The 14,316-nt window shown below is 42.8% G+C and overlaps 1 protein-coding gene across 3 annotated transcripts in view; it reads left to right on the top strand.

Moving 5' to 3' along the window:
- Window positions 1-779: 779 nt before the first annotated feature.
- The window catches only part of chd7 (chromodomain helicase DNA binding protein 7), an 83,459-nt gene continuing 69,922 nt past the window's right edge, over window positions 780-14,316 (top strand). For 2 of the 3 annotated variants that reach the window (XM_036985768.2, XM_036985766.2), the window contains exon 1: window positions 780-1,094. The gene's annotated coding sequence lies outside the window, so the exon portion shown is untranslated. The remainder of the gene's footprint in view (window positions 1,095-14,316) is intronic. The other variant, XM_036985767.2, reaches the window with a different exon arrangement.

Genomic DNA, 14,316 nt, shown 5'->3' with positions numbered 1-14,316 from the left:
TGGCCGCGCAAGGGACATCCGGGTTACTTGCCTGATGATTCGTATGTAAGGTAGTGTGCAATGCATCAAGGAAGAGACCTTCACAAAAGTGTGATTGTGTGAAAGGCGTATTTCTTCACCTTGATATATTTCTATCGCAATTGGTTGCACATGTTTAGCTTTTTACTGTGGTAAAAGGTCTGAAACTACTCTGAAAACCATAGGGCCTCGGGTTGGCCTTGCGCTGCCCAAGGGACCAAGTAGAATAATATGCTCCCTCGGTAGAAGAGCAAATATGTAAATATGAATCGTAAATGTGTATGATGTCCATCTCGAATTATCATAATTATTAATCTGCAGTTGACATGGAATAAGGAAACTCAATTCTCGGGGGTCGAACTGATGCACCATGCACAAATAAAAAAAATCATCCACTCATTGCAGGTGGTACAGATCCATTTCATTTGAGAACGCTTGTCTTAAACTCGTGGTGAGCTTTTAAAGGTCCATCATTTCAGGTTGAAACAGATTTAAAATATACATATATATTTTTTATTATCCCCTGAAAAGTGATAGGGTTTATCATTTGAGAAGCAACTTGAATCCACGACACACGTTTTCTTACTCGTTACACAACTCTGCTCTGCCACGCTTTTATTAGCATCTGTACACGGGAAATGATTTACAAAATTACCACTAAATGTATGAATAACTCTTACAACCCTACGCCGAAATAAGAAATGAAAAGGTATATATTTAATAGCGTCTACAATAAATGAATAATAAAGTGCACATTCGTCACAGCCCAGTAGGGTCATCACGCGCACGCATGTTTATCCATTGGAGCCATGAACGCGCCCCCTACCCGTAGAAGGTGAGCGAATGTCTGGAGGAGAGGACTCGAGAACGCGACCGCCGGGATCGATCGGATTAAACTCGATTTGAGGGAAATTAACACAAAGGAGAGAGGCAGAGTCGGTGAGGAAGGGATAACGACACGCCGAAAATTTATGAAATAACTTGAATTTATTTATAAACGGACCAGAAAGGAATTTACTGGAGATAGCTACTACGGGAGTTAATTTGCGAAACCCTGAACTGACCAAGCTAGTTGGGTAAGCGAGCAATGCTCTTTTTAAATGGTTGGATTCCGTACTCCCTCAGTTCAGTTTGTTCACATGGTAAATTAGCTAGTTGTGTGTTACTCTTACCTGTAAATAACCATTTTATAGTAATGTTTGAAAACTAGATCCCACTTACAATCGACTTTTAATATACCATGGAAGTTGGTTTGGTAGTTGGGACGTCTATTTAGTCAACAACTTTGTGGAAAACTTATTCTGAAAAGGGAATTGTGTTCCCCCTCTCTCATTTAGAACAAGTCATTGAACGTCCGTAAATTACCATGTTAAAATGCTAACTACAGTTAGCAAGTTTAGCTCGAAACCCCCTGCACTGAGCGGAGTGAGTCCTGAGTTTTTTCACCAAGTGAAGAATATTCGCCAACACGGTGAGCTCTCTCAGTAAGCACAGACAAATGTGAACAACTTGAGTTTAGAAATGTTGAATTGTGACTTTTTCCTTTGTAATACAATAGGCAAGAGTGAGTGTTCGTTAGCTTGGGTTAGCTAATTGTGTGTTGCGCTAGCTAGTGAGACACGAGGTGGCTCGAACGTAGAGGTGAGTCAGTGGCCGAGATGAATGAGTGAGTAACCTTAGTATAGATTGCTAGCGCGGGGGAGATTCCCTGGATGCACTGTGACAAACAGGCAATTTGTTATTGTAAACCACACAATCGGATTTTGACTATAGTTAAACTTGTACTTCATAAATTGAGTATTCACATGGGATTTAACTTGATAACGACGGGGTGAAAAGTAGCCTGTCCGCAGTGTTTTATAGGACGATGGACAGGGGGTTGCTTGAGGCCAGACGGTCATCCCTGTTTAGTTAGCCTTCTACATTTTCGCCCTGATATATCCATATAATTGTTAAAGTACATGGGCTTTAATCAAAACACTGATTTTCGGCTTCGATGGTTAGAGAGAATTTCGTATTTTGAAGGGAATAACCCGAGGTTAGCGGTGCGTTTCCGTCCAAAACGTGCTTAATAATGTAGCTTAATTAGCCTGCTGCTAGCTAGTTGGAGGTGGCCCATTGCTTATAGTGAAGTTGTGCTTGTAGCCAACATTTGACCACTGTATCATAGCCCTCATTGTCTTGCTGCTAGCCCAGAGGCTAATCATGTGCTAATGGGCTACTTTGATGGCGAATGCCACTTTGTTCAACAGCAAGTAAACCGGTTGCAGTTTGTTTCATGCGTTTCCGCGTTTTAAAGTTTGATAAGAGGGCTTGTTTATCAAGAGATGTGTAGCTACAGTATTATGGATAACTTTCTTAACTTGTTACCCTCTGTTCATCCAGCGTTTTTCGATTTTAAAACACCTGCTGCTCTATTGTGGGTGGCTGAATTTCTAAATACAAGCTGGCATTATTTTCCAACATTTTCCCGACCGTGTTGCTCTCCCTCTCCATTACGTTGTAATCAGTCAGAGTTCGCATAATGCGTGTTGCCAGTGTCTACTTTCAACCCTTTATAATAGAACAAGAACGAATAGATATTTAACGAAAACTATTCGCATAGTAAATAACGATGGTTTGTTGAACGAACAAGCTACGTTAATTGATAATCGAGAATCCCGTGAAATATCACCGAAGTACTACCCCCACCTTTTGCGGAGTCTCTAACCTAAGATGGCAGCTTCTAATGTATGTCGGCCCACTCCGCCAACAGATAAGAGGCCCCGGGTATGGCGGGCGGGACAGATGTTATTCGGTATTGTAGCTTCTCCCATAGTCTGCATTTTCTTGTGGTTGTTGAGGTACTGCTTTCCGACGGACTTTTATAGCTGCGTTGACTTTATGAAGGGGCCGGGTGTAGTGCGGTGGGGTTCTGTTGAACAAAAGTTTTTGGCAGTGGCACCAGTGCTATGGAGTTCTTTATACCCCACTACTAGTTAACTGTTTTTGACAAATCTTTATCATAAAGCAGTTTATTAGCTCTAAACATTTATTTTAAATGTATACCGATAACAAGATGGTTAATTTTCTTTCAGGGCCATGTATTAGTTCAAGCTCATTCGTAGGATGATGAACTTGGAATTTCTGCTCCATCCTGCCACAAGTGTACTTCGAAAGGTATCTCTTCTCCCTGTGAGAACATTTGAATGATATTATGCAGGTTCATCTCTATCTTTTGTCTGGAACCTGTGGTTTGACCAGAAGTATTCAAGATCAGATTTGAAGCCTAGAAGTGTCGTGCATTGCGTATAAACAATGCTCTTAAATCCCAATCATGTTTTTGTTATTTTAAGATGCAAAACCCAGTCACCGATCTTAGCCGCATATGTAACTACAGGACCCTAACCAGCATACACTGTGGATCCCTAAAGACCAGCCCTGAGAAACTAAACTTAAAATGTAAGGTGGGAGATAGTTGAGAAAAAGACAAATTCAATGTAGTCATTTTGACCATTTAAGACTGTTGCCCCATTGACAATGAACACTGGGGTGGCCTTGTGTACAGTGACCTATTTTTTTTTTTTCTGCTGTAAAAATTAACTTAGTTTCCGTCAACCCACTTTGATGAGTAGAGCAATGCACGCTGGGAAGCTGTGGCCCGTCCAAGGCGTCTTTATGTAACCGGTGTGAAAAGGCTAGCTAATTAGCGATGCGCACTGTTTGCGTTTTCAATCAAGGGCCGTGGAGGTATGGGTAACAATGCTTAATGGGAGGCAGTTGTGTTCAGAGGGTAACTGGTTCGAGCCCAGGTGGGGACAAGGAGAGGGATGGAAGCAATACTGTTACATTAACTTCTGGTTTCAGTTGCACAGTGGTCACTTTGTTGCTCAGTTGGTAGAGCATGGTGCTGGTAAAGCCAGTTTAGTAGGTTCGATTCCCAGAACCACCTGGGAATCGATGTATGCACTGTAATTCACTTTGTATAAACGTTTGTTAAATGGCATAGATCAGGGTCCCTCAGCTGGTGGCACGTGGGCCAAAGTTTTCTGAGCCCCCAAAAAACACGGTTGTTTTTAAATTTCATTGTTGGACTGTAAACACCATAAAATCAGCTCCAAGGTATTTTAATTTTGGAAATCTGTTCCCAAGTTTTCCAGTGCATAATATATTCACATGTGAACTTATACAAATATAATCAAGGTTAGAAATTGTTTTAGTCAAATATATCTGTTTGAGCTTCTTGCGGTTAGTTTGCTGTCAACAAATTATTTGTAATTATTTTCCGACCATCCGGTCAAGAAAAAAAGGACCCACTGCTAAATCTAGTTGATGATCCCTGGCATATGTTATTATATATTATTCAAACTACTACCGGGACTTAATTGGTAAAGTACTGTTATGACAATTTAAGTTGCTCAGAGGCACCGTTTGAAGAGGCAGTTAGCTGGCACACTATCCTTAGAAAAGTTCTCACTTGAAAGGAGTCAATAACGATATTTTGGCAGATTTGTAGGGAAATAAATGGTTATCATTTCATATATAAGCCCATGTGTAAAAGGAAAGGTACTTCATTCTCCTCCATATCCACTAAATCAGTCTGATGCCACAGCAGTTTGAGTGGCACACAAATCTCAAAATGTAGACCTAATGTAGTTTCATTCGAATTCAAACCAGGATGTATTGAGTTACAGTAATGTGTGTCAGAAACACACCTGCTGTGTAGTCCCATCTTTCCTGCCTTGCTCCTATTTGGCTAACACCTTGACCTGGAACTGCAGTCCTAATCATGTCTCGGCATTCTCATCTGATCCCCAGTGTCAGAGGTACTCTCAATCCCAACTGAGCCCTTGTATGAATACAATGGGCACTGTCTGTGTGGATCTGATCTGACCACTCATTGTTATGGCTGCCATTTTGTTAAGTTATGTGGCGGCAGTTGCTCCTCTGTGGAAGAAGTTGAGCATAGTTCTGTCATGCCCCGCCGCTCTGCTCCTCTCTGCCACTCCTCTCCAGGTCCGGGGTTTGCAGAAGTGTTGTGGTGGCCCGTTGTGCCTGTAAAAGCAGCCCCCGCTGTCCCCCCCTCTCTTGCACTACCTTTCTACCTCCCATAGTCCGGGCCTTATGGACCACTCTTCTTGAAGGGAATATGAGATGCTGCTTCTATCTGAAGTGTAGACTAGCCAGCCCCTAAGCCTTGTTTGTGTGTCACAGTTCCTTTCTTCTAAACAGAACATATTATAGATTGGCCACAGCTGATAAGATGCATTGTTATTCACTCTAATCATCGTATGGCTCATGCGAGGAAGCTTTGTCAACCATGTATTTCTAGATGGCTCATTTTCATACAGCAGTCGCTCCATCTAGTTATTATGGCTGAAGTAGAGTCTTTTTTCCCATCTGTCTATCCCATTCATTCATTGAATTGCCATTTCCCTCAGTGCTATTTGCCTGACTAATCAACTGGAATTCTTCCGCTGCTCTGTTCACAACATACTTCAGTCAGAGACTGCCATCGTTGTCATCTGTGTGGCGATGTTAAAATTAGGGGTGTTGTACAAAACAAAGTCATACGTGATTGGACAATCTTTAACCAGAGTATCAAAGCCAATGACCCATTTTCCAAACGCAGCTTTACCCACCTGTGTTCTGGCTCTGGGACCAATCAGAATGGTTAGAATGCATTTGTGTTCTAGAAATTGTCGAAGGGACTCGGATCCAGACCAATTGTGGAGAGCAAGGCGCTTGGGTAGCCAGGCAACAATACTATCCTCTCATTCAAACAACGGCACAGTCACAGCCGAGATTCAGTATAGTGGTTAAGTGTTAAGATCTGAGAGATAATGAATCTCAATATAGCCTAGAGGAGATTTACAGACCTTTTATAGACTTAGTCTAAGTAGGTCCTTCCTTCATCAATTTGAAATGATGGGTGAAAGCAATACGGAAGCAAAGACCAACAAGGGATCGCTTTCACCTGTCCAGTGATATCAGTGCAGCAGCAGAAAAGGATGCACAGTTCATGACAATTGAGTCCCACCACTGGAGTGGGAAGTGAATGCAGCCTCTACAGTGTACACAGAGTAGCAGTGGAAGAGGAAGTGAGGCACACAGTCCCCCGCCCCCCTCCCATCCTGACCCAGGGTAATCCTCTTCCTGTCCCTCACGCCCTTAACCAGAAGATCTGGGGTCAGTTTACCTTGAACCCTGATCCCAACCGTAACCATTTTACATTATGAAAATACCTGACTGTTGATCAGGGTGTTGGGAACAATGTGTAGGCCTTCGTTCAGTCAGAAGTGCATCAGGACAGACACTGACAGAAATCATCTTCCCCGAGGGAGTGTCTTAAAACCAGTAACCCTGGCTGGAGGCTCCGGCCTTCCAGCTTTCTCCTGCGCATAGGTAAGTCTAGACCACCACCTCCCACCCAGCCGCTGACTGTCTGAATACTTTTCAGCATGGGAAATGATTTAGCTCCTCTGGGAGGCCCCGGGATTCCTGCAATTGATTCTTGGAAAACGGAGGGATAAATGGAGGTTCTGGGTTTTTTTAACTGTCTTGTAAACTGTCAAATGTACCATATTAAGACTAGCATTGCACATGTTATTTGTGGCACCAGTTAATTGCTCAAATGTCATCTCAACATAACTGTAACATTTTTATTGGAACAAATTTAGTATGATCTGGCCTATTTTTTAGATACAAATAACCTGTAATTGCACATGATCCTAGGTTTGCAAACAAAACTCAGCTAAAGTACAGCTATTTATCACTCAGTGTTATGAGGGAGTGCACCACCATCTTTCCAGGGTGTTGATGCATCCTCCTCCCAGTACAGCCTCTTCCAACACCACGGGAAGGAGAAGGATATCATCTGCAGAAGTTACTTTTTGACGTCAAGTTATGACTGTATATGAACCTGCATTCCGCCCAACCTTACTTTTCTCTTCCCCATCTTTATATGTTTTTATTCTCCTGGGCCAGACATCCTTGACAGGAAGTTAAAACTCCTCTTTCTCCCCCTCCTGCCCCAGGCCTGCAACAGGCTGACACAAAGGGGCTTTTACCCCGGCTGACCCTGCAGCAGGTACCTCAGCTGTTGGGTAGCCAGTCAGACGAGGAGTGCCAAAGAGGAAGGCGTTGTGGTGCTGTTTCCTTGGAGTCAAGGTCAAAGTTCTGCTGAATATATCACTGACAGCCTCTTCTATTCCCCATGCCGACTGTTTCTACCTTTCACGTGTACACGCATACAACCGCTCTTACTCCTCCTTTGCCCCATGTTTGACCACAAAAGGCCCCTGATTTGGACAGTGACATTTGTTGGGGGGGAGATATTAAGCCCACGTATTTAAAGCAGAGAGCAGATTGCATAAACAGAACTCCTTCCTGTTTCCCCCTCCCTACTGTAAAGAAAAAATAAAGTCCATTAACAAGGCAGCCGTGCGTAAAACAACCAGATTCCCGTAGCCCCTCCTGCCCCCTCACTCAAATCCCAGCCCAAGCATATTGCCTGCCCCTCAGCCCCCCCCTGCCTCCCTACTCGATCGCCCCACTGCTCACATCCAGTCACATTCAAACACTCTTTGTGCAGTTAGCTACCCACAACAGACACATCCCATACCCTCTTCCCCATCTGCACATCAGCATGCTCCCCCCCCCCCCCTCTCCCCCAGTGGAGCAGAGGTATAAATTATGCTCAGGCGCAAGCCTCTTGTGGGGTAGGTGGTGGGAGGGAGTTTGCAGTGGGTTAGGTAAGGAGGGGGCCCTGGGAGGGGGTGGGGTAGATAAAAGGAATGCTGGTGGTGTGCCTCTGGAGAGCTAGCCCCTTGCTGGGACCTGATGCACTGCCTGTACTCTGGGGTTCAGGGAGGGAGACACCACAGGTGGTTTTACCATACCATGGCAATCCACAAGGCTCTTAAGGCCACTGCTGAATCACATAGCCTTGGATTAGTGGGACCCAGAAATTAAGAGCTCTTTAGGGCCTTTTATTCATATTATAAGACCTCTGTGACCATAACTTTTGGTTTTTGAGTAAGTGTGGTTAGACTGGCAGTGTTTATTCAATTGAACTTCACTCTGCTTTGAATCTACAAAGAAAAGCGCAGACGGTTGATTACGACAATTCATCTAGAAATGTTTACAGTTTGGTTAGGACACTTCAGAAGTAATTTGTCTTCTAACTGATCTGTGAGGTTACACTTGTCTTCAAATTGTTTTTGTTCTTTTCAACATGTCAAGTGAAAATGACTTAGTGTCATTCGATAAGCATACGTCTAGCCAAGCAGAGGTCCAGCCAGTAGCCAACAAACAACAAACCAGGCCTTCTTCTTGTAGCATGGTGATTTCTTGAGGACACAGCCCCTCTAACAACTAGTTCAGACACCCTGAAGTGAAACTATTCTCTTAGTTAAGCTTGCTAACTACTCTCACATTTGACCTCATTTGTGTTATCATTAAAGATAAAGAACATACGCCATTATTAATTTAGGATGTTTGTGAAGTATTCCCGTGCTTCTGTAGTCTTGTGAAATTGAGTGGCAGAAATTTGCTCCCGTGTCGAAAGAAACTATCGGAGCACTCTCAAGAAATTATTTTGGCTTGGTTGAACGGCGTGGACAAGATCATTTTTGGAAACTTCTGTCTTCACAAATCTGTGACGACTTTAATCAGACCTTTTGCATATGAAACAAACAATTCAGGAAGTTTCCAACCATGACACGGTGCAGATTGATACTTGTGGTGTTTTGTTTTTTCTGATTTGAATTGAAGTCCTCCCCCTATAAGCTTGTCTGTGTGTTTCACTCTGGTGCTCTTGTCAATAGCAGCAGAGCAGTTGGGAGAGCCAGCCTTCAAACCAGAACAGTAGAGTACCTCTTATGAAAGACCTATGGTCACGCAATCAACTTTACAACTTCCCTCCCCCACACGGTCTGCCTACCATCCACGTGCCAGGCCATGTTCTGATAGTATTTCTAATGAAAGGCAATTATTATGATGCATTGACTGTTGGTGATAAAGTAAAAATTGTATTGTTGTTGTATGTGACATGGCCTCCCAACCAGGCCTAGTATGTGGCCCACAGGAAATGCCTCCTGTTTACGTTTTGGGGATTTCCTGAAAAAAAGTGTCATTTCCAACCATCAAGAGAGTAGAGGGAGAAATAACTAGTCCCTCTATTCTGTTGCATTTTAAGCTTGCTACAGTCCATTTTGTAACTAGTTTCGCGTATAATGGTAGTTACTGACACAGAGCTGTCGACTAGCAGTGTAAAAAAAAAAAAAAAAAAAAGTAGGCCTGAGTATGGATGTGAGCAATTAAACGAAATTGGGATCTTATAAAAAGGTAACTAATTATTTTTCCATAAACTGCATGGCGATTCATTTATCACAATACATTTTTCTGTGTTATAGCATTACTAGAAGATAGGATATAAAGGCCTGGGAAAATAGTGTAATTTAAATATTGACTCAGCCATAGGAAGTAGGTGCAAAGTAAACTGCATAGTGGGTCAATTTCCTCCCTATTCCCACTACGAGAGATAGCGTCTGAGGAGCAGAGTGGCCAAAGATTTCTACTTTTCAATTCACATTACGTCATTGCCTTACCTTTCGTTGCGGCGGGTAACACTAAATTATTTTTCCACCGCTCAAATTGACCTTAAATATCACAGTAGACACTAGCAAGTAAGCACAAATGATTTAACAATCTGAGCAGCCTTTCTTCCTTACAACCTTACAATATGGAGTAATGCAACCAAACCATATTACACTCTTCAATAATGCAACAATCCACAACCATGTGCAGTCAATTAGTTTATTTTTTCGTCTGTACAAATTAAATGAGCTGACAATACACAGTTAACTCCAGCTAGTTAACGAACATGCTTCATGATCAAGTAACGTTAGCATATCATTAATGATATACAAATGTAAAAGTACAGTAATGTTATCAGTGTCATTATTATAATATAGGCTACACAGTTATTTAACGTTAGCAAGCTAACTAGCTAGCTAACAAAATTTAATTTCTGCATCAAATATGTGCTGGCTATAGCCAAATTCAAATCTTTAGTTGAACCATAGCTAGATAACTTTAATGCGGTAGCCTTAGAGCGCTTAACTTAGAAAAAAACAGGCTTAGTTTGATCTATATCAACGAAGTCATTATGAGGTAAAAGAAAATTGGTGCTCAGTGCAGTCAAGCAAAAAACCTGCCTTGAGATTTAAAAGTATGGCAATATTTTCAGAATGTAACAGGAGGTTACTATTTCAAGGTACTCAATTCTATCTTTTTCATACTTTTCTTTGTGTGGTTAAATGAGACCCTTCTGTTTACACTGCCTTGTTTAGAGGCTAGCAACTGTCGGGCAAGTGTGTGCGGTCGATTTGCGACAAGTTTACATTAAAGTATATGTGTAGCCGAGGCTATTTTTACAAAAAAGTTTAACTGTGAAGACCCTAAGAGTGAAGCTCGAGGCAAAAATTCTCCACTGTTTTGGTGCCCTGGCTACCACCACGCTGTGGACAGCGTGAAGTGAACTTGTGCACTTGCACTGTGTGAGAGCAAAGTGTTGCATCTTGCTCATCTCTATCTTAGCCTATTCGTTGATGATTACTGAATTTGCGAGACCTCGCAAGCCCAAAATATTGCGAGATACATCATTCCATTGCGAGTGAATGCTTTTGATTGCCGATAGAACCGTGCACTAGGCTTATGTCTTTGTGGCCAACCGCCTATACTGTGCCCATCCCTTTCGTTTCTCACTAGCTCGCTATGAAAGATGCAAGTGTTTTGTTGAAGGCTTGGGTGGTATACCGTATACGGGTACCGGTAACTAGTTAAAAAAATGTATTTGTAGCTACTTAAGTAAATAACAGCAGTCAACTTGTCAAATATGTTAGAAGATAAAGCAGATTGCATTCTTCATTTCACCTGTCACATTATTTTACATTGAGGCTTACTGTAGATCCCCCAAAAAGTTGAACCAGTTGTGTTTGTAATTAGAACAATAGGACAAAGCGGGAGCAGGTGATTCCAGATGTGTATTGAGAAGGGGTGTGCAGTTTATTGAAAGTCAAGTATTATATTTTTTTCAGTAGTAATCAGGGACATGCAACAATAGTTTCCATTCACAGACAATACATTAGTGCAGAAAATGGATTCATTTTCATCAGATGACAACAGAAGTGCAACGCTATTTGTCTGGCAGCCACACAAGTAAAAGAGCTTACAATGAAAAAGCAAGGTATTTTTGCATAACGATGCATGGACATCATTTGTAATGTTTTTCATAGAAAGAATGTAACTGGCTACATTTCCGTATGTTTTGCTTGAAGTTAATCTTGCATCATACTGGAGAAAAGTGGACTGGCTACTCCGAGGAGAAAGTAGGTACACACCAGTCCGAGTGTTGACTGCTGACAGAATGCCCGTTTGTCAATTGTCCTCCAAGTGAAGTGCAACTGAAGCACAGAATTCGTCTGAAGCTGAGCAGAAATTACAATAGGAAGCATTTTAGGTCTTCGTTGAGGTTTTTTATTTTTCCTGCTTTGTTTTCAAAAGTCATAGCCCTTTTGGATGAGTTTTCTGTACAGCTGCCATTGCGATCTTTTGATTTCCTTGTGTTTTTTCTCCTCTCAGTTCTTGACCCGTCTGCTCCTTCCCCATCTTCTCCGCGCAATGCATGCAGACCGTTGCCCTACCGACTCGACTCCACACAGACACAGCGTGTACACATGCTGCTCCAAAGCCTGTACTGTTCTGCCTTCAGACAAGCATGCGTTTTAACTTTGTACATTTGCACAATGTGTCTCGTTCAGATTTGCTTGTGAATGTGCAAAACCAAAAATGAGTACCAATCAAAAGTTTGGACACCTACTCATTCCAGGGCTTTTCTTTATTTTTACTATTTTTCTATGGAGGAGAGATTACTAGAAACTAACTTGGTTTCCCCTTTTATCTGTGTATTAATTGTTGGATTAGAGTACACCTGATTTTGTGACTCAAAATGGGTCAAAATTCTACAAAGATTCAGAGAAAATAACATTTTGCATTTCAGGTAAAACAACCCAATGTTTATATCCCAGGACAAATTAGCTAGCAAAAGCAAGCTAGCTTAATGTCAATTAAAATGTATATATCTCTCCCCCCCAAATTTAATATTGTTTTGATATTTCAACCAATGTGTGCTGGTCTGGTATGGATGGACAAAATCAACATGCAGGCACGTGCCCGGTCTAGTCTGCATGTTAACCATCTGAAAGGGACACACTGTGAGGCCCAAATTGTCACTGGCATTAGCGCAGCTGCATTGTGAATTCATGTGGAAATCTATGCATTTTTCTTATCGTTTAACAGAACCGCAAAAAAGTGTTTTAACGGTAAGACATTTTTTCTTCACATCCCTAGTGATGAGTCGACAACACGTAGTCTAACCCCAAGAGAGAGCAAGTGGTGGTGGGAATGTGCAGGTCTGATATTGAAGGATGGCTGTGGTGGTCTGGCTCTGTGTTTGTACGGGCAGGTAACTCGTCGTCTCTCCTGCATCAGGGCATGCCTGACTGCACACTCGCACGTCACCAAACACACATTGGTCGGCACCCAGCCTGCGGATTGAACTCTCTCCCACTCCACCTCTCGCTTGCTCCGTCTTCTACTCTTCCTATAGCTTGTTCTCTCTCCCGCTCACTAACACACCTAAGCCCCTCCCTCTGACACGCACACACCTGGGCGTATCCCTCCTACCAGAGAGAGCGAGAGGAAGGGAGAGACGTAGAGAAGGTCCTGGCACCGAGCCACATCTGTCACTCTAGAGGGAATTAGGTGAACGGTCAGCCCTCCGGCTTAGACGCCAAATCTGATCATAGGGATTCAAATTTGCAGCTTTTGGCATGGCCCCGCTGCGCACCTCGCTCCCCCCACTATCCTACTTCCCTACACACTCACGCACCAACCCTTCTCACCACCCTGCACATGGGCGCACACACTCCTCCCCATGCACACACACTGTCATCTCCTCCCCCACGGTGCAATGTCATAGGGAGGCTGTGGGAGCTCTCTCTGTGCTGGAGGAGCTGAGCTGCTTAATGGGAGGAGAGGTGATTTATGGGCCAGGAGGAGAGGAAGCAGGGCAACTCCTCTTCCTGCTCTTAGCCGTAGCTGTGAGGTGATAAAAGTGGCTAGTGCTGTCACGGCGACACAGGGCCCACAGGCCCGCCACACTGGAGCCCTCAGCTCTCATTCTGGGACGTTTAAACCATAACAAGGCTCAATCTGGTGAAATGTAGGCCAAAGCACGGAATAGTTTCCCAATCATTTTATTTTGAAGAACGTCCTCTTTCTCTCGTTTTTGAGTGTTTCCCTCGCGGGCCCAAGTGACTTTTTAAATGAATTTGTGAGTGTAGTTGATTGCTATGGCCATTTACCTACTGCTTCATGTTCGCTGTGCTTCTACTGTGTGGCTGAAATAAACAACACAGGGCAAGTTAAAGAGCATGATGGTGGGAGTATAATTGTAGTTGACTCTGTAGATGAAGACTGGTGTAATATGTCGTAGTCTGCTGTAGGCCTATATGACGGTTTAGAAGCAATGTTCAATCACTTGCGTAGTTTTATCTTAAATCTATGTGTAGCCTATAATTCAAATGTTGTAAGATTACTAGTCTGTTGTATTTTAGCTCATAGGGCTGGCTCAAGTACCTTATAACTGACGGTTATGCATGAAGACTGGAAAATAACCGTAAATATATATCAGCTTAGATCACAGTGCAGTTATCACAAAACAGATTATTTTCTGTGTTGTAACCTAGCCTATTCCTCTCCTATTATTTAAATAAAAATGTCTTAACTTTAGGCTATTTTGGTGAATCTGCGAGGCATACAAGACCTTGCGAGATACAGATTACCCAGACCTATGTGCACATTTCTTACTACTTGCCCCCCCCCCCCCCCCTCCTTGCTGTCCCTCACACTGCCTCGCCTGCTCTTTCTTTTGGCTAATGATGCGGGTGTGTGTTCAGTCTGTTGTGTGTAGAATATCGTAGCCAATTCATTGAGGATAGGCCCTGCTTTACTGATGTTGTGAACCATTGCAAGATACAGCATTTCATTGTGATATACATCTCTTGATTGCTGTTAGTAACCTGTTACGGCTGGGGGTACCGCTAGCGGAACGTTTCGAGAACATCCAGTGAAATTGCAGAGCACAATTCTTTTATTTTTACTTTCATACAATCACAAGTGCGATACACCAAATTAAAGCTTAACTTCTTGTTAATCCAGCCACAGTGTCAGATTTCAAAAAGGCTTTACTGC

Source organism: Oncorhynchus mykiss, chromosome 8, assembly GCF_057628025.1.
Source record: "Oncorhynchus mykiss isolate SJ-2025 chromosome 8, ASM5762802v1, whole genome shotgun sequence".
Classification (NCBI taxonomy): domain Eukaryota; kingdom Metazoa; phylum Chordata; class Actinopteri; order Salmoniformes; family Salmonidae; genus Oncorhynchus; species Oncorhynchus mykiss.
The sequence above is the reverse complement of the archived record's forward strand: the minus strand, read 5'-3'. Positions and strand labels throughout refer to the sequence as shown.